The sequence below is a fragment of the Pleurodeles waltl genome, chromosome 10, assembly GCF_031143425.1.
Source record: "Pleurodeles waltl isolate 20211129_DDA chromosome 10, aPleWal1.hap1.20221129, whole genome shotgun sequence".
Taxonomy (NCBI): Eukaryota; Metazoa; Chordata; class Amphibia; order Caudata; family Salamandridae; genus Pleurodeles; species Pleurodeles waltl.
In genome coordinates, this window is record NC_090449.1 from 340,232,760 (window position 1) to 340,256,793 (window position 24,034).

Here is a 24,034-nt window from a genome sequence, read left to right on the forward strand (position 1 = left end):
AGCACGGGAGAGAAAACATTTCTTCTGAGCAATTGGGGTGGTCCTGGATGAGGGTGTGGGAGTGGAGGCAGAGGCAGTGGATGTATGTGGTGTAGGGGTGCGTGTAGTAGGTGCAGGTGACTGGACAGTATGCTGTGGTGTGGTAGATGTGTGATGGGTGGGTGTCTTGGTGCGTTTGTGTGTTTTTGGAGGAGGGGGCGGACACATTGGGAGAAGACTGGCAGCTAGTGTGGATGTATGTTTGTGTGGGTGTCTGCAAGTCTTATGAGTGTGCTGCATGTGTCAACTACACTAGCTGTGGTGAGTGCAGGTGTGGTGTATGGGGTGCATGTATGGATGGCTGCTATTGTGGTGAGTGCAGTAAGAGGAGCAGCAACAGTGACTGAAGGTGCAGTGCATGATGGTGTGGATGTAGAGGGGACAGACAGGGAGACGGAAGAGGTGGGCACACTGAGGGAAGCGGATGTTGTTGTGTGTGCATGTGTCTGTTGGCTGTGTGAATGCTTGTGGTGGGAGGTGTGGTGCTTGTGTTTAGGAGTGTGCTTCCTGTGTTTTGATGTGCTTGTCTGCATGTCTGAATTTGTGCTTTGGACGGGTGAAGGGAGTGGGGTGCTGGAAGGGGTAGAGGAGGTTGGAGGGGGGACGGAATGGCCAGGAAAACTGGCTGCCGTCCAAGAGGAGGCCAGAGCCTGAAAAGATCTCTGTAGGGCAGACACGGCACTGTGAATGCCATCCAGATAGGCATTTGTCTGCTGCACCTCTGCTGCTAGCCCCTGGATGGCATTGACAATGGATGTCTGCCCAACAGAGATGGTTCTCAGGAGATCAATAGCCTCCTCTGTGAGGGCAGCAGGGCTGACTGGGGCAGGGTAGGAGGTGACCCCGTCCACTAGCCACTCCAGTTCATCCTGGGTGAAGGCCGGGGCCCTTTCCCCTGCAACACGAGCCACATCCATTGCCAGAGGCAGGCCACAGCAGTACACACAGTGGAGTATTACCTGTTCGCACAAGATCAGGGAGTCAAGTGAATAATAGATGAGGAAATCGCGTACGTACCACGGCGGTGTGCACCGTCACTGCCGGCGGTGATCATGATATGCCAGGATTCCCCATTGGCATCCATGTTAACCAACGACGGTGCGAACGGCGGTAAACACCGCCTTACGCTGTGACGTCAACTGCTAGCGGTATGAGGTCACTTCCACAACGAAAGGCCTGGATTACAGTGGGCAGACACTTTGGTAGTAACTACGCATCTAAACTTAAAGTTTGCACAATGCGGGCCCTACTAACCACATGAAGCACCTATGCATGTGACCATTCCGTAATATACCACACATGACAAACACTGTTCCCTCATTGAGGTGTAAATGTGGTTCTGTCAAGAAGCAGTTAATGTTGAGTCACTATAATGAAATATGCAGTGCACAATTGATGACAATGTGTGCCTATGTATGTGTGTTCATCACACCTTTTTGATACCCTTCGTAGGTACCAACCCTTGTGGTAAGGAAGGGCACCATCGGTGTACAGACCACTTGTGAATATGAGGACCATGGTGGAGTGTCAGATCATAATCAATTACAGACTCACACATGCAACAATTCAGGAACTTTGTGCTTTACTGGATCCTGCACTAACTCCGGGAAATCGTAATCAGCATGCCATCCCTACTGAAGTGCAGGTGCTCTCCGGTGCTCTCCGTACTCCATTTCCTGGCCACGGGCTCATTTCAAGTGACAGTGGGTATGGGTGCTGGATTTTCGCAGCCAATGTTCAGCATGGTACTGACAAGATTTCTGAATGCATTTGTACGACACCCCCAGTCCTATGTGAGGTTTCCCCAAAGTACTGACCTTCCTGCCATCAAGTCTGAATTCTATGCCTTTGCCAACATACCCCATGTGATAGGTGCCATCGATGGCACCCACATACCGATCATCCCCCCAAGAGTCAGTGAACAGGTGTACAGAAACAGAAAGAACTTTTACTCCATGAACATCCAATTGGTATGTACTGCAGACCAGTACATCTCAAATGTGAATGCCATGTTTCCGGGTTCAGTCCATGATTCCTTTGTGTTGAGGAACAGTAGTGTGCCACAGAGGATGGAACAACTCCAAGATGACAGAGGGTAGATCATAGGTAAGTGTTTCTGTCACTAACTGACACATAGCAGACAGCCAGGCTGTATGACTAAGGGGCTTAACAATGACTACTCTGTATTGCACCTTTTTCTAGGTGATTCTGGCTATCCAAACTTGCGTTGGCTCCTGACACCAGTGCGGAATCCTAAGACGGATGCAGAGAGGAATTACAATGAGGCCCATGGACGTACTAGGAGGGTGATAGAGCGCACAGTAGGTCTCCTGAAGGCTAGATTTTGTTGTCTACATATCTCTGGGGGTTCCCTGGCCTATGGGCCTGTAAAGGTGTGTAGAATAGTGGTGGCCTGCTGCATTCTGAACAACATGGCCAATGAGACATTCTATCCCCCTCTTGGAGGTGGAGGGTGCTGTATGTCCTACCAGCTACCTCAGAGAGGGGAGGAGAGTGATGGTGATGATGAGGAAGGGGAAGATGTCAATTCCAGGATCCAACTGATACAACTCTACTTCCAGTAACTGTGTGGGACTTTGGGCAGACATTGGGGTTTGTGACAAATACTGTCAGTTGCTCAGTCATATAGGGAGGGTTGAATGATGATAGGTGAAACATGGCCCAGTTCTGCATGGTACAGATTGATAATTTCTGCATTTACTTAGAGCCCATATTTAGGCACACAGGACTCCCTTGATGCAAAGATTTGACAATAAATTAGTTATCAGCCAGTTGCATCCATACTTCACTTTGTTTAACTGTGTTTAACAATTTAACACGGGACAGTGTTACTGTGTGATATGTGTACTATTGGTTGCAGGGAGTGAATAGTGCTATTTACAGTGATGGCAAGTCGTAAGGGGTCACCCACCCCTCAAAGCCAACATGGTGGCAGCCTTGTTGGTAGTATTGATGGGTCCATCTTTTCATACATTAGTTCTTATTGCCTCTTAGCAATGTGTGGTGGCTGATTGAGTGGGATGGGTGCTGTGCAGATTGTTGCCTAGTTACTTCTTGAAGGTGGCCTTGTTCTTTGCTTGGGTTACAGTGCCATATCTTGGCCTGAGGGTCCGTTTGGGCGCCTGCTGTTGATCTTCAGGGGATGACATGTTAGGCCCTTGGGTTGCCTGTGAGGGAAGTTCCTGGGATGTTTCTGCTGATGGTGTAATCTCATGGTGGGTGTCCGGTGCTGTAGTGGGGGCCTCCTGTCCTGTGTGGGTCTCAGACTGGGTTTGTACCAGCTGCAGCAGTGCTCCTGCTACGGTGGCCATTGTGGCGTTGTGCTGTTTCCACTGCTCCATGGCCTGTTGGTGATGTTCCTGCTGCATCCTCTGACTGTGCTCCAGGGTGGATACTATCTGTGCCAACCTGTCATGTGTATGCTGGTAGGCCCCCAATACCTCTGATATCACGTCCTGGGCTGCTGCATCCATCCTTTGGCCTCCCCCCTAGCCCACTGACACCCTTGCCCTAGACCCCTGTGCCTGTGTCCCCTGCACAGGTCTGGCAGTACCACTTGTCCTGGGGCCCTCGTCTTCTTGCATGTTGGGAGTGGGAGACTGTGGCCTCTGTATCTGTGTTCCACCAGTCTTTGGCCTGGATACACTGGTGTGGGGACACTTGCCATGGGCTGCTGGTCTTGACTGGGTGGTAGAGGTGACAGTGGTTTCCTGGGTGGGGCTGCTGCATGGTGACAGTCCAGGACTGTGTGAGGGGCCTGCCTGCTCATCAGTGTCTAGGGATCCTTCACCAGTGTCCTGTGAGGTGCCTCTGTCTCCCTGGGGGGCACTGGCAATCCTTGTCCCGTCCGTTAGGGTGCATGGGTAGTGGTGCCTGTTGGGGGACATAGACATGTTTATTACAGCTGCATGAACGTTTGAGGTGTACAGCACTGGGCTATTTTGTGCTGGAGTACTTTCAGTGGCCTTACAGGGTGCCTTTGTGAGGTTGACACTGCATTTAGCTTCGACTGTGGGGTTGCATTGTGGTGGGGGGGTGTCGTTCCATTGTGGGTACTTGCAGGGGTAGGTGGCTGTGTACAGGGGGAGGGATATGGGCCTGTTAGGTTGTTAGTGGTCATACAGGGGGGGTGGATTTAGTGCCTGTTGCCTGGGTGGGGTGTAGGTCCTAGTGGGTGTGGGTAGGGTGGGGTGGTGCATGCATTACAGGTATGGTGTATATGGGGTATATGTTGATGACTTACCCGAGTCCATTCCTCCAGTGAGTCCAGTGAGTCCCTCAGGGTGCAGGATGGATAGTACCTTTTCCTCCCAGTCTGTGTATTCTAGTGGTGTTGGTGGCGGTCCTCCCTCAGTCTTCTGGACTGTAATGTGGTGCCTTGATGCCATGCCCCTGACCTTCCCCCGCAGGTCGTTCCATCTCTTCCGGATGCCGTCCTGGGTGCGTGAATGGTGTCCCACTGCATTGACCCTGTTCACAATGGTCTGCCATAGCTCCATCTTCCTTGCGATGGGTGTGTGCTGCACCTCGGCCCCGAATATTTGTGGCTCCACCTTTAGGATCTCGTCCACCATGGTCCTTAACTACATTTCTGTGAAGTGTGGATGTGACATGTTGAGTGTGGTGAATGGTGTTGGGGCTGGGAACCCGGTGAGGGTGCTCTTCTGTGGGTCGGTGTGTGTGTCGTGTATGGTGGCGTTCGGTGTCTGCCTCTGGTGCTCTCTGTCTTCTTGGCCTGGTTTTGTTACAAAGGATTGTGGGGTATGTCTAGGGGTGTTTTATGGGCTTATGGATGTGTGTCAGGTGTGTGGGTTGCATGCTTATCCAATCTGTGCACTTCTTGCTGTAAAGTCCAATTGCCGCACGTGGCAGGCGGAACCGCCAATGGTCGTCCGGCCTCCACTGTCCGCCAAGGTGATTTGTGCATCATTATTTGGTGGGCAGGATGTGGGTGTGCTCGGCGGTGGCAGGGTGGGGAGGTCTGGGGTTCCTGCCAACACGGTCTTGGCGGTGAGTGGTGGTCTGGTGATTTTTGGCAGGGTTGGGATTTTCGTTCATTATATGGTGGGTTTCCATTCACCGCCAATGGTGGACCTGTTCACCGCCACCACGTCAGCAGTGTTTCCCACCACGTTCATAATGACCGCCTAGGTTTTACAAGGTATCAGTAGCTAGTACAACACATTCTAGTAAGCAGTTGTCATGGGAAAGAAAATTAGCTACTAGCATTTGGTCAACACAGCAGAAAATTACAATTTAATTCTCTAAGCAACCATTTTATGATTCGAGTACGCAATGCAACTTGATATGAGGCCGTTCAACTACACCCAAGACCTCGTTAAATTAAGGCCTATGAATAATAAGTGAAAATCCATAATACATGACCATTATTATGACATACTACTACATTCATCCAAACATGAGCACAACATTTCACATTAATAAGCTTTTAATAAGTACACTTCGTGATTATTGGTGGTCACCCAAGTAGCCACATTTTCAAAGTTGTGTATTATTTCTCTATGTTAACCCATTTTCTATGCAGATTTAACATTCAGAATACATGAATATTCATTAATAAAATTTCAGCATTAACAGGAATCAATGGGTCAGCCTGCTCTGTGTATTATTGTACAAGATGTGACATGTATTCCAACCACTTCTGAATAGGGCCTGATCTTCATGAATGTGGACTAATGATAAAATACACTCAGGTTGTTTTTTTAATTATGCAGTTACGGTTTTAATAATTGGAGTCAGTCACATGTAGCCACTGTGTAGAGTGTACACCGGTTCACCTTTATACCCATAAGGAATATGTTGTTAATGCAAGCATCATGTATAACTATTTCCTCAGATTGTTTTGAACACGAGACAATCTCCAAACGTTTGTAGCTCTTTGGTCCCTGAGCATGAGAGCGGTAATTAATGAATGTGTGTATGGTATGAATGTTATGCACCCCCGATTCTGAGAGGTGACCATGTAGATAAGGAATACGTTGTGGGATCTTATAGGTCCTGCAGTAGTTCGGAAAAGTGAGAACCGAATTAAACATGTCGATACTTTAGATGCAGTAGCACAGTATAGGGTTCAAAGCATCGTGTTTTGTTTTTTAATTTTTCCCAGGTGCACTGATAATTAAAAAAAAACACAGGGGCATTCCCAATAGGCAATTTTAACCTCTCCCTCAGATCTCAGGTCACCTCAATACTGAACTGTGAAGATAAGTTAACGTGTTTTAACAACAAAGTGCTCCATCCACAGGTGGGTTGAGCCCACCCGATGTTAACCCCATTGAGTGTGAACCCCTTGATGAAGCATGCCAAAATGAGTAGCGTGTGGATGAGGGTCTAAAAACAGAAACGGAAAACCTAATGACTGGAAGCAGGAATACGCTAGCTAGTTGTGTATAGGGATGAACCTCTTTAATTTAGGCATGATTAAAATACTATGCCAGGCGAAATGCCCACTTCTCAATAATGTGCAACGGGGAAATGCCCATCCGAATAATGTGCAGTGAAGAGCTGCCTATCCGAATACTGTGTCAGAGAGGTGATGACTCTCAGAAGACTGTGTCTTTGGCAAATGCCCATAGAAGCAGTGTGTGTATGAAATATACACCACCGTGAAATGCCCACAAAAATAATTTCTCATGGAAAAAATGCCCTGAATAATGAGCCTTCAGTATTTGCCAAAATGCCAACTACATTCATGTGCAAGGGAAAAATGCCAATCATGATATTGTGCCTTGTAATAAATGTCCACCAAAATGCGTCGACAGAAACAAATCCCGATTGGAATATTGTGCCACCGGACAGAGGTCAAATTGATCCATGGGCCCCATTTATTTAGTTTCCCCTCAAGCCATTGTAAAATGGCAACATTAAAAAGGCAACAAAATACATAATTAGTTTATCGATCAAATGGTAATTCTGTTACAAGGGATGAAAGAGGCGCCATAACTCTGCGCCCCTCAAACACCCCTCCTGCGCTGTCACCACTCCTGAGGCTGAGGGGTCACAGCTCCATTGTGTTGCCACCTTCAGGGGTACAGAAAGGAGAGCCCGGACGCGGGAACCCAAGATACATGAATATTAAAGGGATGCGGATGGCGGGGACGTGAACAATTGAACAGGCGAGGGGGTCGAGCAAAACTCCCGCCAGAACTGTGATGGAGTGTTGAGGGTCTGCAGGCGTGGAGAGGACGAGCGGATGGGAGGGGCGCTTAGCAAATGATTGAATCGCCCACCCCATACCTTTTGTTCTGGAGACAGAGGCTCCACTGCGTGCAGCGTGGTACACCTAATGTATCATGTTCAATCTTTGGCTCTACAAGTGGACTGAAGCTCTGCGGGGGTCACTGGTGCAATCCTATGCTCCCCACGCTGTAACCTAATGTCCTGATATATGAAAAGTTTTATTAATTGCGATTCCCAGAATTGCAGGATTGGTCACTGAAAAACAAAGACTTGCTGTAGCTTAAAGGTGACTTACGAGCCACAAATGTTTTTTTGGGATTTGCAGTGTATACATAGCAACTTATCAGGAATCAATAATAAAAAGGGATCATGAAGTGGCAGGCCCCTTTCTAGTGATTCAGGAATATATGTATCAATAGAGTGTGGTGGCAGTTGAGGTCACAAACCACTGAGTAGACATCGGCATCCAAAACAGGTCGTACTCATTGGCAAAGTGGAATTTGGCCGTGATGGACATCGGATTTGTTAATGTGGGCACTGAGGAAACATGCATTGGTTCAGGATCATCAATTTCAGCATTTTCCGAAAGCCAATGTATGAATGAAGGTTACCTGTCCCCTGTAGGCGTCAATGCCTACATTCACCACCAGCTGTTGAAATTTGCAAAGGCAATCGTGTATCATTAATATGCATACAACATGATTTTTGTGAATCCTATACAATGACATATTTTGCACTGTGATGTTTTGATATGTTTGTTGCAGTGCAAAATAAGTCTCAGGTCACAAACCAATTGCTGAGGTCCACTTTGTGACCCAAGAATAGTACATTTGGCACCAAAGACCTTGTTAAGAGTTCGGTGAGCAACCTGCTGCTGCCATATTTACAGATCTCTGCCTGCCAGAGACCTATATGCCTTCTGAGGAACTACTACTACAGCGGCTCCTCTGAAGGCTCTAGTCATTTGTCGAGCTTCTGCCGTGGTTCTTGCGGCCAATCAGAAAACTACTCTGACACCCTGGGGATTAATTCCTTGGAGTGGGAGAGCATGTTTTTAAAAAATGTTTTGGTTTGGACAGAAAAAAAAGCAGTTTGGATCATCCACACTAAAGTCTGAGGAATTTAGACTTATGACCCCACATCTGCTTAGATGCTGGATTAAGGTTTCAGCCAGTGGAGAAGGTGTGGTATCATAAACATGACAGTCTGCCCGACTCTAAAAAGATGGAGTGGACTGTAAGAGGGTGTAGCAGAGCATCCTGTCCCCCAAACTCTAAATGAAACCCAAAGTCCCTAATCTTATCTATGTCTCTTTTAGCAGTGTCTGCCATGGTCATTTGCCTCTCAGTATTTCCAGGTTATTGGCCTAAATCCTAGAGTAAGGTTGTCCCAACTTGTATCACAGGCTATCTCCTTCACCATTTAAGGTCTATAATAAAGGCACTGTACTCTAAGGGGGTTTTCTGCTGTAGTCATTGAACCTGTCCTGCTGGTTAAGCTTGTCCCCTCAGGCCCTTCTCTGGAATACCTTGTTCAGTGTCCTCTTCCATTTAATATCTCTAGCCAGACCAATGTGTTTAATCACACAATGTTTGCTCCTGTGTGGGAGCTGATGGTCACATTCAGATCCTTTCACTAACAGTGTGGGTGAGGAAATCAATCTTTGCCAAACTTATTGCCCCTTTACTGTTTTTTCTTTACAGGCTTCAGCATGTCAAAGCGGCCACAACTGGGCAAAGCATACAGAATTTGTGCAATATATAAAACTTAGCCCATGCCATGCCTCATTCCCAACTGAAAACCTGAAATATGAGTTGGTTGTAGCACCTGGTAAAACCCCCAGGTGATGACATTGGTGCAGTAAAGGTATCACAAAATAGTTTGGCAGCTGTAGGTAAAACACAAATTACAGTATTCCTACCACAACATTACCGGATCAGACTCCAATTTGGATGCTACCAGAATTTTTGTGCAGGTGAAAGGAAGAGGGCAGAGAAAAAAGAACATTCTTACTGAACAGGAAGCTTCACACACATAAGGGTGTCATGCTTCATCATTGGTGACATCTCCCCACGCTGGCAGGACAATGCCACCAGGGCGACTCGACCACCTGTTGGTCTCAGAGCGGGAGGGAGTTCTTAGATAAAGCACTACTGGATAATGATGGGATCCAGGACAGTGAATTAAAAATACCTTGCAGTTCTCAGGTCAAGTACCTTTATTCGAAAGAGACCGCAGGTAAGTTAAAAAAATCAATTCATTTTGTATATTTTCCTCTCTGTTTTTCCGTAATCATTTTTTGTATTACATTTTTACCTTTTTACTAAAAGTTGGTGTGGGTGTTTTAAAGTCTTTATTTAATCTTTTCTGACTGGGCAGCCTTGTTGATCAGAACAGGCTACCAAATGTGAAGACCACTTAGTGAAACCCGCTTACATATGCTGGTGTTTCTGTTTATGTGAGTATAAGAACTCACTCATGCTTCACACCACAACTATACCCCATCACCCACTGTAGCCTGAATGTTGGATTTCCTACCTATATCAATGCATAAAACGAATTGTCAATGACCCTTAAAACAAACTACCTCGTAATCTCATGGGAACAGAGCACTCGACTTTGGTCTTCTTCAGAAAGTAGAGATTTTCTATTATGAATTTTCATCTCTCATCTCCAGGCAACACAACAGAGGTAGGAAGCTTCAATTTCACTAAGAAAATATCTGCAGGACCTAATGCAGTGTGTCAGACCACCTCAGAGGCATGGAGCTTCTCTAACCTGAACAAACCAGAACTACTGTTGTATGTTAATGCAGTGAATGCACACCTCCATGGGAGGATGCTGCTCAGTGACTAACAAACCAAACATTCCCCAGTAACAGAGATGACTCAAGGTATCTGCAGATGCCAGAGCAGGGAGCCCATCTAACTCCACATAAAACATTCCCAGTATCAGACTCTAATACAGTGAATTAGGAGGGCATTCTGTTACTGTGACAAATTTCCAAATTGAAGAACGTCAGATTGACGAAATGAGGCTGCTGAAACTTCAATTTGCAGAAACATCACAATGAAGATATACCTTTTTCTCAGAAAATAGACTGTATTTGTGGAAAATGTATAGTGAACGTGAGATTCAACCTTGGATCCAAAAAAACATTATTTCCGTCTCCCGCCCATCCTTCATGTTGCTTGTCCCCCCCGCCTTCATCCCACTAGTCCTTGTTTTGCTGCTCCCTCCATCCTCCCCGCACCTCTTGTGTGTTGCTTTGCTAGTTCTTAGGCAGTTTTATATAGAAACAATCTCAACTCAAAGGTATTGGGGCACCATTCCTTGAGTGCCAGTTACTTTACACAAGGACATGTTCACTTTTTTGGCACGGGTAGATAAAGTAAGCTTTTTCTTACCATTCATCCCCCCATTCAGTCGGTGTTGCATCCAACCCTCCTGCTCCATGCTTTGGTATTGCTTCCCCACCTTCCGCTGTCTTTTGTTGCTGATCCTTTCCTCATCCTACACATCTCCCTCCTATGGCTTGCTCCCCCGAGCATGGTTAAAAAAAAACTGATATGATGCTGTCAACGCAGGCTGCATCATACAGCTTTTTTCCTTTACTTTAGGTCATGCTGCACAGTAGCCCATATTGCGGTGCAACATTTCTAAAGTAATAAAAAAAGCGCTATGACACTGTTGATGCTGGCCGTATTATATTACTTTTGTATTAATGTAATTTGTTGCAGTGTGCAGGTTTACAGATTGCCACCTTTTTGCCTTTAAAACTCCTGTGCCTTCCAGGGCACACATGTAGCACGAGGCAGCTTTCACCATTCTGGAAGTGCCAACAACTCTCAGGAAGGAGAACAATGTGATATTGCAGGCCAGGGAGGTGTTACCTCCCTCCTGCGGGAAGGCACTTGGGTGTTAGCCCCAAAAGGCAGTTTCCAAAGGAAAAGCCATCTTTAAAAGGCAAATGTATCACACTAAGGAGGAGGACTGCCCCATTCTTTAGGCGGACAGTCTAGCAGCGGGAGCAGAGAGGGGGGAAACCAGTTGCCAAACCGTTTCCCCAGGGGCATGTTGCCCTGAGGTAACCAAACCCCAAGGGTGGGCTCTAGAGGTCTGAACACTGAGAGAGGGGTCTGGCCATCTTGGGAGAGGGAAGCATGGTGAATCCTGGGATAGCCAGATGCCACACTCCACAAGAAGTGGTCATCTGGTGGGAGGGAACCTGGTTGCCCATTGGCTACCAACGGCATCCTGCCCTGAGGGCATTTTCCAAATATAAAAGGAGGACCCCTGGCATCCAGACCTCAGATCTCTACCGATGGAAAGAAGGACCGAAGGAAGACTGACCTGCTGCACCGAGGGACAATCAAAGAGAGGTTGTACTGTTGAGGACTCCAACTGCTGTCCCTGGTGGCTAGCAGAGAGAGGGACTATGTCTGCTGTGTGCTGCTCATGGAGAAACTGTCTCCAGAGTCCAGCAGTCAACTGGCCTCCTGTTCACAGCACAGGGACACACAGCTGAAGAAGCCTGCTGGGGCAAGTTGGTAACGTATCATATTCAAGCCACGACCTCCGCTGCCAGGCAACACCAGGGTCCAAGACGCAATGCACAGAGTTGCACCCGAGTTCGCTGAGCAGAGGAGTGCTGTTTGAGAGCTGCTGATACCGTCAGAAGGTGCGTTATTGACCCAGGAAGCATTGGCCTGTGAAAGAGACTAGTAGTCCATTGACATCTAGACTTTGGGAAAACCGGAGAGGACTTTGTGGGACGTCTACCCTGCAACCAGGACCACCTCACTATCTTTGAGGACTGAGCAATTGTGAGAAAGTAGCCTCTTTCTAGCCTTGTTACCCCCACTTTTGGCCTGTTTGTGAGTGTATGTCAGGGTGTTTTCACTGTCTCACTGGGATCCTGCTAGCCAGGGCCCAGTGCTCATAGTGAAAACCCTATGTTTTCAGTATGTTTGTTATGTGTCACTGGGACCCTGCTAGTCAGGACCCCAGTGCTCATAAGTTTGTGGCCTATATGTATGTGTTCCCTGTGTGGTGCCTAACTGTCTCACTGAGGCTCTGCTAACCAGAACCTCAGTGGTTATGCTCTCTCATTGCTTTCAAATTGTCACTAACAGGCTAGTGACCAATTTTACCAATTTACATTGGCTTACTGGAACACCCTTATAATTCCCTAGTATATGGTACTGAGGTACCCAGGGTATTGGGGTTCCAGGAGATCCCTATGGGCTGCAGCATTTCTTTTGCCACCCATAGGGAGCTCTGACAATTCTTACACAGGCCTGCCACTGCAGCCTGAGTGAAATAACGTCCACGTTATTTCACAGCCATTTTACACTGCACTTAAGTAACTTATAAGTCACCTACTGTATATGTCTAAACTTTACCTGGTAAAGGTTAGGTGCAAAGTTACTTAGTGTGAGGGCACCCTGGCACTAGCCAAGGTGCCCCCACATTGTTCAGGGCCAATTCCCTGAACTTTGTGAGTGTGGGGACACCATTACACGCGTGCACTACATATAGGTCACTACCTATATGTAGCTTCACAATGGTAACTCCGAATATGGCCATGTAACATGTCTAAGATCATGGAATTGCCCCCTCTATGCCATCCTGGCATTGTTGGCACAATTCCATGATCCCAGTAGTCTGTAGCACAGACCCTGGTACTGCCAAACTGCCTTTCCTGGGGTTTCACTGCAGCTGCTGCCAACCCCTCAGACAGGTTTCTGCCCCCCTGGGGTCAAGCCAGGCTTGTCCCAGGATGGCAGAACAAAGGACTTCCTCTGAGAGAGGGTGTTACACCCTCTCCCTTTGGAAAATGGTGTGAAGGCAGGGGAGGAGTAGCTTCCCCCAGCCTCTGGAAATGCTTTCTTGGGCACAGATGTGCCCAATTCTGCATAAGCCAGTCTACACCGGTTCAGGGGACCCCTTAGCCCTGCTCTGGCGTGAAACTGGACAAAGGAAAGGGGAGTGACCACTCCCCTGACCTGCACCTCCCCTGGGAGGTGTCCAGAGCTCCTCCAGTGTGCTCCAGACCTCTGCCATCTTGGAAACAGAGGTGCTGCTGGCACACTGGACTGCTCTGAGTGGCCAGTGCCACCAGGTGACGTCAGAGACTCCTTGTGATAGGCTCCTTCAGGTGTTGCTAGCCTATCCTCTCTCCTAAGTAGCCAAACCCTCTTTTCTGGCTATTTAGGGTCTCTGTCTCTGGGTAAACTTTAGATAACGAATGCAAGAGCTCATCCGAGTTCCTCTGCATCTCTCTCTTCACCTTCTGCCAAGGAATCGACTGCTGACCGCGCTGGAAGCCTTCAAACCTGCAACATAGTAGCAAAGACGACTACTGCAACTCTGTAACGCTGATCCTGCCGCCTTCTCGACTGTTTTCCTGGTGGTGCATGCTGTGGGGGTAGTCTGCCTCCTCTCTGCACTAGAAGCTCCGAAGAAATCTCCCGTGGGTCGACGGAATCTTCCCCCTGCAACCGCAGGCACCAAAAAGCTGCATTACCGGTCCCTTGGGTCTCCTCTCAGCACAACGAGCGAGGTCCCTCGAATCCAGCAACTCTGTCCAAGTGACCCCCACAGTCCAGTGACTCTTCAGTCCAAGTTTGGTGGAGGTAAGTCCTTGCCTCACCTCGCTGGGCTGCATTGCTGGGAACCGCGACTTTTCAGCTACTCCGGCCTCCGTGCACTTCCGGCAGAAATCCTTTGTGCACAGTCCAGCCTGGGTCCACGGCACTCTAACCTGCATTGCACGACTTTCTAAGTTGGTCTCCGGCGACGTGGGACTCCTTTGTGTAACTTCGGGTGAGCACCGTTTCACGCATCCTTGTAGTGCCTGTTTCTGGCACTTCTCCGGGTGCTACCTGCTGCTGAGAGGGCTCCTTGTCTTGCTCGACGTCCCCTCTCTCTCCTGGTCCAATTTGCGACCTCCTGGTCCCTCCAGGGCCACAGCAGCGTCCAAAAACGCTAACCGCACGATTTGCAGCTAGCAAGGCTTGTTGGCGTTCTTTCGGCGGGAAAACACTTCTGCACGACTCTCCACGGCGAGAGGGATCCGTTTACCAAAGGGGAAGTCTCTAGCCCTTTTTGTTCCTGCAGAAACCTCAGCTTCTTCTGTCCAGTAGAAGCTTCTTTGCACCCACAGCTGGCATTTCCTGGGCATATGCCCATCTCCGACTTGCTTGTGACTTTTGGACTTGGTCCCCTTGTTCCACAGGTACCCTAGATTGGAAATCCACAGTTGTTGCATTGTTGGTTTGTGTCTTTCCTGCATTATTCCTCTATCACGACTTCTTTGTCCTTAGGGGAACTTTAGTGCACTTTGCACTCACTTTTCAGGGTCTTGGGGAGGGCTAATTTTCTAACTCTCACTATTTTCTAATAGTCCCAGCGACCCTCTACAAGGTCACATAGGTTTGGGGTCCATTCGTGGTTCGCATTCCACTTTTGGAGTATATGGTTTGTGTTGCCCCTATCCCTATGTGTCCCCATTGCATCCTATTGTAACTATACATTGTTTGCACTGTTTTCTAAGACTATACTGCATATTTTTGCTATTGTGTATATATATCTTGTGTATATTTCCTATCCTCTCACTGAGGGTACACTCTAAGATACTTTGGCATATTGTCATAAAAATAAAGTACCTTTATTTTTAGTATAACTGTGTATTGTGTTTTCTTATGATATTGTGCAAGTGACACTTGTGGTACTGTAGTAGCTTCACACGTCTCCTAGTTCAGCCTAAGCTGCTCTGCTAAGCTACCATTATCTATCAGCCTAAGCTGCTAGACACCCTATACACTAATAAGGGATAACTGGGCCTGGTGCAAGGTGCAAGTACCCCTTGGTACTCACTACAAGCCAGTCCAGCCTCCTACATTGGTTGTGCAGCGGTGGGATAAGTGCTTTGAGACTACTTACCACTCTTGTCATTGTACTTTTCATAAGAGAAAAATATACAAAACAAGGTCAGTGTATATACACATAGCCAGAAAGTTTTGCATTTCCTCTTTTCACTCTATTCTAAGTGCTGAAAAGTACTTCTAAACTTTCTAAAAAGTTCTAAAAAGTTTTAAAGGTTTTTTTCTCTGTCTTTCTAAAAGCTCTGACAAACTTTTTTCTCTTTTTCTATCACTTTAACTCTCTCTAAAATGTCTGGCACAGGCCAAAATGTGGACCTGTCTAAGATTGCATATGATCACCTTAGCTGGAAAGGAGCAAGGAGTCTCTGCATAGAGAGAGGTTTGAGTGTAGGGAAGAATCCTTCCTTGGAACTGTTACTTAATATGCTTAGAGAACAGGATAAGGCTAAAGGTGCCCCATCTGTTGAAAAAGTAGCTAATGGTTCTCAATCTGATCCAGGGACTCCCCCAGGAAAAGGTTCAGGAAAGAAACTTCTTAGCCTTCCCATTACAAGACAGTCTAGCATAGTTGGTACTGAGGTGGAGTCACATCATACAGATGATGTGCTCTCACATTACACTGTCAGCCAAGCTGTTAGGGTGCCCTCTGTAAGGGACAGGTCTCCTTCTGTTCATTCCCATCATACCTCTGTATCTAGAAAGGTCCCTCACACCAACCCTGATGACAGATTGTTAGAAAGGGAACTCAATAAGTTGAGGGTGGAACAAACCAGACTGAAGCTTAAAAAGCAACAGCTGGATTTGGATAGACAGTCTTTAGAATTAGAGAAGGAAAGACAGAAGTTGGGTTTAGAAACCCATGGTGGCAGCAGCAGTATTCCCCATAGTCATCCTGCAAAAGAGCATGATTCCAGGAATCTGCACAAGATAGTTCCCCCTTATAAGGAGGGGGATGACATTAACAAGTGGTTTGCTGCACTTGAGAGGGCCTGTGTTGTACAGGATGTCCCTCAAAGGCAGTGGGCTGCTATCCTATGGCTATCATTTAGTGGAAAAGGTAGGGATAGGCTCCTTACTGTGAAAGAAAGTGATGCCAATAATTTTACAGTTCTTAAGAATGCACTCCTGGATGGTTATGGCTTAACCACTGAACAATACAGGATAAAGTTCAGAGAGACCAAAAAGGAGTCTTCACAAGACTGGGTTGATTTCATTGACCATTCAGTGAAGGCCTTGGAGGGGTGGTTACATGGCAGTAAAGTTACTGATTATGACAGCCTGTATAACTTGATCCAGAGAGAGCATATTCTTAATAATTGTGTGTCTGATTTGTTGCACCAGTACTTGGTGGACTCTGATCTGACCTCTCCCCCAAGAATTGGGAAAGAAGGCAGACAAATGGGTCAGAACAAGGGTGAACAGAAAAGTTCATACAGGGGGTGACAAAGAGAACACTAAGAAGAAAGATGGTGAAAAATCTCAAGATAAGCATGGGGATAAGGGTAAAACCAAAGATCCCACTTCAAATCTTAAACACTCTTCAGGGGGTGGGGATAAAACAAATTCTTCCTCTTCTTCTCAACCTACACAATTTAAAAAGCCTTGGTGCTTTGTGTGTAAAAATAGAGGCCAAAGGCCAGGGGATAAGTCCTGTCCAGGTAAACCCCCTGAGCCTACCACCACTAATACATCAAGCTCTAGTGCCCCTAGCAGTAGTGGTACTAGTGGTGGGACTGCTGGCAACAGTCAAGTTAAGGGTGTAGTTGGGTTCACTTATGGGTCCATAGTAAAAACTGGGGTAGTCAGTCCCAAGACAGTTTCTGTCACACCTAGTGGCATTGGCCTTGCCACACTGGCTGCTTGTCCCCTTACAATGGATAAGTACAGGCAGACAGTTTCAATAAATGGTGTTGAGGCCTTGGCCTACAGGGACACAGGTGCCAGTATCACTTTGGTGACTGAAAACCTAGTGCATCCTGAACAACACATCATTGGACAACAGTATAAGATTATTGATGTCCATAACTCCACTAAGTTTCTTCCCTTAGCTATAATTCAGTTTAGTTGGGGTGGAGTTACTGGCCCTAAGCAGGTGTTGGTATCACCTAGCTTACCTGTAGATTGTCTCTTAGGTAATGACCTAGAGGCCTCAGGTTGGGCTGATGTAGAGTTTTATGCCCATGCAGCCATGCTGGGCATCCCTGAGGAATTGTTCCCTCTCATTTCTACTGAAATGAAAAAGCAAAGGAGAGAAGGCCTGAAAACTCAGGATCCCTCTCCATCAACAGGTAAAAAGGGTATCACAGTATCCCCTAACCACCCTACCATTCAGGATACCATTACTGTGGTGGGAGAAACCTCTCCTGGGGTGGCACCTGTTCCAAGGGAAACATCAGCTGGCAAAGCTGTACTCCCTGAGGTAGAAGTACCTCTCTGTGGGATAACTAACATTGGTGAGAAAAAGAGCACCATTTTAGTTAACATGGAGCATCCCTCCAACCCTCCCAGAGAAACTTTAGTGCAGAAACCCTGCACTGCCTCACAACACTTAGGACAGCATCCCTGCCCTAGTGTGGAGCTCATAGGACAGCATCCCTGCCCTGCTCCAACTAAAGAGAAACAGCATCCCTGTTCTCTCTTCCAGCCATATGGACAAAGTTTTTGCCCAGCTATGGCTTTTCTGAGACAGCATCCCTGTCTAGCATTTCCATCACTACAAATAGGTTCAGTGGACAATTCCCACTGCTCTAAACTAAAACTTACTGATAGAAACTCTGAAAATACATCTTCACATTGTTGCTTAGCTAAAAAACTTCAAACAGGGTGGTTTACATCCCCACAGGGAAGTAACCATATAGTGGATGATAAAGGGAGTAACCAGTCTATTGCAGAGCTACTCTCTACTTATCACCACTTAGACAATAAAGTCTCAACTGGCCAAGGTTAGCCTTATTGTCCTTCGTTTGGGGGGGGTTGTGTGAGAAAGTAGCCTCTTTCTAGCCTTGTTACCCCCACTTTTGGCCTGTTTGTGAGTGTATGTCAGGGTGTTTTCACTGTCTCACTGGGATCCTGCTAGCCAGGGCCCAGTGCTCATAGTGAAAACCCTATGTTTTCAGTATGTTTGTTATGTGTCACTGGGACCCTGCTAGTCAGGACCCCAGTGCTCATAAGTTTGTGGCCTATATGTATGTGTTCCCTGTGTGGTGCCTAACTGTCTCACTGAGGCTCTGCTAACCAGAACCTCAGTGGTTATGCTCTCTCATTGCTTTCAAATTGTCACTAACAGGCTAGTGACCAATTTTACCAATTTACATTGGCTTACTGGAACACCCTTATAATTCCCTAGTATATGGTACTGAGGTACCCAGGGTATTGGGGTTCCAGGAGATCCCTATGGGCTGCAGCATTTCTTTTGCCACCCATAGGGAGCTCTGACAATTCTTACACAGGCCTGCCACTGCAGCCTGAGTGAAATAACGTCCACGTTATTTCACAGCCATTTTACACTGCACTTAAGTAACTTATAAGTCACCTATATGTCTAAACTTTACCTGGTAAAGGTTAGGTGCAAAGTTACTTAGTGTGAGGGCACCCTGGCACTAGCCAAGGTGCCCCCACATTGTTCAGGGCCAATTCCCTGAACTTTGTGAGTGCGGGGACACCATTACACGCGTGCACTACATATAGGTCACTACCTATATGTAGCTTCACAATGGTAACGCCGAATATGGCCATGTAACATGTCTAAGATCATGGAATTGCCCCCTCTATGCCATCCTGGCATTGTTGGCACAATTCCATGATCCCAGTGGTCTGTAGCACAGACCCTGGTACTGCCAAACTGCCTTTCCTGGGGTTTCACTGCAGCTGCTGCTGCTGCCAACCCCTCAGACAGGTTTCTACCCCCTGGGGTCAAGCCAGGCTTGTCCCAGGATGGCAGAACAAAGGACTTCCTCTGAGAGAGGGTGTTACACCCTCTCCCTTTGGAAAATGGTGTGAAGGCAGGGGAGGAGTAGCCTCCCCCAGCCTCTGGAAATGCTTTCTTGGGCACAGATGTGCCCAATTCTGCATAAGCCAGTCTACACCGGTTCAGGGGACCCCTTAGCCCTGCTCTGGCGCGAAACTGGACAAAGGGAAGGGGAGTGACCACTCCCCTGACCTGCACCTCCCCTGGGAGGTGTCCAGAGCTCCTCCAGTGTGCTCCAGACCTCTGCCATCTTGGAAACAGAGGTGCTGCTGGCACACTGGACTGCTCTGAGTGGCCAGTGCCACCAGGTGACGTCAGAGACTCCTTGTGATAGGCTCCTTCAGGTGTTGCTAGCCTATCCTCTCTCCTAAGTAGCCAAACCCTCTTTTCTGGCTATTTAGGGTCTCTGTCTCTGGGGAAACTTTAGATAACGAATGCAAGAGCTCATCCGAGTTCCTCTGCATCTCTCTCTTCACCTTCTGCCAAGGAATCGACTGCTGACCGCGCTGGAAGCCTGCAAACCTGCAACATAGTAGCAAAGACGACTACTGCAACTCTGTAACGCTGATCCTGCCGCCTTCTCGACTGTTTTCCTGGTGGTGCATGCTGTGGCGGTAGTCTGCCTCCTCTCTGCACTAGAAGCTCCGAAGAAATCTCCCGTGGGTCGACGGAATCTTCCCCCTGCAACCGCAGGCACCAAAAAGCTGCATTACCGGTCCCTTGCGTCTCCTCTCAGCACGACTAGCGAGGTCCCTCGAATCCAGCAACTCTGTCCAATTAACCCCACAGTCCAGTGACTCTTCAGTCCAAGTTTGGTGGAGGTAAGTCCTTGCCTCACCTCGCTGGGCTGCATTGCTGGGAACCGCGACTTTTGCAGCTACTCCGGCCTCTGTGCGCTTCCGGCGGAAATCCTTTGTGCACAGTCCAGCCTGGGTCCACTGCACTCTAACCTGCATTGCACGACTTTCTAAGTTGGTCTCCGGCGACGTGGGACTCCTTTGTGTAACTTCGGGTGAGCACTGTTTCACGCATCCTTGTAGTGCCTGTTTCTGGCACTTCTCCGGGTGCTACCTGCTGCTGAGAGGGCTCATTGTCTTGCTCGACGTCCCCTCTCTCTCCTGGTCCAATTTGCGACCTCCTGGTCCCTCCAGGGCCACAGCAGCGTCCAAAAACGGTAACCGCACGATTTGCAGCTAGCAAGGCTTGTTGGCGTTCTTTCGGCGGGAAAACACTTCTGCACGACTCTCCACGGCGAGAGGGATCTGTTCACCAAAGGGGAAGTCTCTAGCCCTTTTCGTTCCTGCAGAAACCTCAGCTTCTTCTGTCCAGTAGAAGCTTCTTTGCACCCACAGCTGGCATTTCCTGGGCATATGCCCATCTCCGACTTGCTTGTGACTTTTGGACTTGGTCCCCTTGTTCCACAGGTACCCTAGATTGGAAATCCACAGTTGTTGCATTGTTGGTTTGTGTCTTTCCTGCATTATTCCTCTATCACGACTTCTTTGTCCTTAGGGGAACTTTAGTGCACTTTGCACTCACTTTTCAGGGTCTTGGGGAGGGCTAATTTTCTAACTCTCACTATTTTCTAATAGTCCCAGCGACCCTCTACAAGGTCACATAGGTTTGGGGTCCATTCGTGGTTCGCATTCCACTTTTGGAGTATATGGTTTGTGTTGCCCCTATCCCTATGTGTCCCCATTGCATCCTATTGTAACTGTACATTGTTTGCACTGTTTTCTAAGACTATACTGCATATTTTTGCTATTGTGTATATATATCTTGTGTATATTTCCTATCCTCTCACTGAGGGTACACTCTAAGATACTTTGGCATATTGTCATAAAAATAAAGTACCTTTATTTTTAGTATAACTGTGTATTGTGTTTTCTTATGATATTGTGCAAGTGACACTTGTGGTACTGTAGTAGCTTCACACGTCTCCTAGTTCAGCCTAAGCTGCTCTGCTAAGCTACCATTATCTATCAGCCTAAGCTGCTAGACACCCTATACACTAATAAGGGATGCCTGGTGCAAGGTGCAAGTACCCCTTGGTACTCACTACAAGCCAGTCCAGCCTCCTACAGCAATCCCTGCAGAAAGACCCCCGTCAACCACTTTGCATCCACAGCATCCTTAGAGCATCTTCAGCATCTTTCTTACCTTGCATCAGGACCTCTCCATAGGAATCCGTTGCAATGCTGATAAAGTGCTTGAAACTGCTGGAGGACTGCGTCTTCTGTGGAGGCAATTGTTTCTAAGGACCTTGCTAGTCCTCCTGACTACCTCTCTACCAGAGTAGGTTGTCCCAAGTACTTCTACCCAACCGCATTGTCACTTACCCAAGGTTTCCTTGCAAAAGTTTCTAAGTGTCAAATTACTTGAATTTGCTAAGGCTTGTTCACGGTTAACCTAAAAAAGATTCTATTATGTGTCCAATGTTTAGATTTGAGACACCTACATCCTCATCTCACACAAAATCGAGACATAACACTCTATTGACTTTCACAGAAATAATGACTTGTTTATCTTCTCTGTGCTTAGGGTACGACTGAGGGCCTGTGGGCAGTCTGTCCAGACAATCCGAAATCTACTAGAAATAGGAAGGTAAATGAATAAAGAGGACATTTTTTACAATGAAAAGGTTGTCTTTCTCAAATTGCCATGGACTTCTCCGCTAGTGGTCCCCCAATATAAGTGTACCATGTGCCTTATAGTTGGAGTGCTAGACACTGTTTGTTGCCTCACAGCCACCACGTCTTATACCCAATTAGTTTATCAGCCTGCTGCATGCATGTCACCACAGCAGGACCAGCTTCCAATACAATATGCCTGCACACCACAGAGCCTCTTAAAACCAGACAAGTGGGATGCCACTTTACTGATAAACCTATGCACTAACACCCTTACTTTAAGGGAATTAAGAGTTCTGAATATAGGATTGGGTTTTGTACCTGGCAACCATGCAGACCCACCCATTACTCATCAATTCCATCTGAGGTATTGGCCTTTAAAGAAGCAGTAAGTAGGGCTATTGAGAAGTTAGATATAAACAAAATCCAGTACCCTACCCTAAGTAAGGGACAGATGCAAGGCCTAGTCTTCCTAAAAGCAAGAGAAGATATTGTCATAAGCAAGCAGACAAAGGAGGGACTATTGTCATTTAATCAAGAGATGATTCTCAAGAAGCAAGCCTCACCCTAGTCAGGGAGGAAAGGAACTACAAGATTCTCACATGTGACCTACGCCCACATTGCAATCAGAGATAAGGTCTCTAGTGGAGTCTGCTAAAGACAATGGGTGGATTACACAAAAAGAGGTAGAGTTTACAAATACTTTTACACCCTTTCAAACATTAACAAACAATGCATCCCTGCCATAGGTAGAACAATTGTTTCCTGAATTTGGTCAGTTTTGGAACCCTTGTTTGAATTTGCTGACTGGTTTTGATGATCTTTAGATATAAAAATGGAATCTTACATAAAAGACGCTAAGCACCTACTCAACATACTCTCTAGAACAGATTTTGATTCTAGCACTAATCTGCTAATAGCACTTGATGTTGAGGTTCTGTACCCCCAGGAAGAGAGCCTAAGGGTCGTAGAAAACATACCAAGTATTACGGACATACAAAGCTCCTGTACATTGGATCATGAGTCTAGCAAGAGTAGCAATAACAACATTTTTTTTTTATTTGAAGGCACCATATACCTACAACAGTTGTACTTCATTGGGGGAGTACTTTTGCACCTACCCTAGCATGCCTTTATGACCATTATTTTGAGAAGAAGTACATACAGGAGAATAACTCCTTCTCATCAAAGATAGCATTATGTCGAGGTTACATTGACAATATCTTTGTAGTCTGGCCTGGCAATAAACGTAGCGCAAATGAATTCCTCAATTCCTTGAACTCTTGCAATCAGTTTTTAATGTAGCATGCCTGTAGCTCATGAACAGATAGGTTACTTAGATGTTAACGTCATAGCTGCAGAGTGAAAATAGAAAAACAATATGTATTAAAAACAGACAGACAAGAATAGTCTGTAAGATTTTGAAAGTGCACACCCACAGTCCCTTGTTCCTCCAGATTAGAAGAAACTGTTTAGACATTCGGGACTACAGAACAAATGCAATTCCTTTGAGCTTGAGGCCAGCTAAGATTAGAGAAAAGGCCGGCAACAGTGATAGAGAGGCATTTCTTGATGTACAAATACATCAAATGAGTCACATTTCACATGCCGCAGCACTTAGAGCAATATTTCCAATGAGGTCAGAAAGATCATATCAAATGCTGGCACACATTGAACAGTGGCAGACTCCATTTTCAAAAAACATAGTTCTCATTTAAGAGAAAATACCAGTCTTACGGACATACTGGACAATACCAGACCCAGGGCTATATCCCATGGACAACAGATCTTATGGGAACTTGCGCATGTAACTGGACATTGTCCATTTGGCCAATGTTCAGTGTGCAGGTATATAACCCCCACAAAAACAACGGACGTGGGGCTAAAGTTCCCTTGGGAACAGAGGAGTCATACCATTTGTAACTCCAACATGTGGTATACCTGATTAAGTGCCTGTGTGGAAATATTTAAGTTGGCATGACAACAAGGAAAGTAAAAACATGCATATGCGAACAGTGTATCAATAACCATTGCAGATGCACAACCATATACCTTACGGGAAGTTGAATCACACAGAGAATGATATGAGATAGACAGTCATTGAAAAACTTGGGAATAGACATGACACAAATTCTCCTTGACCGGGAACAGCATTGTGGTTTATAGACTTAAAACCCATCTCGGACTACATGAGGACATACCATGGACACAACTTTACTCCACATAGGTGTACCATATATGGGCGTGATCACAATATATCTAATGGTGACAGTCTTCAGGCCACTAGG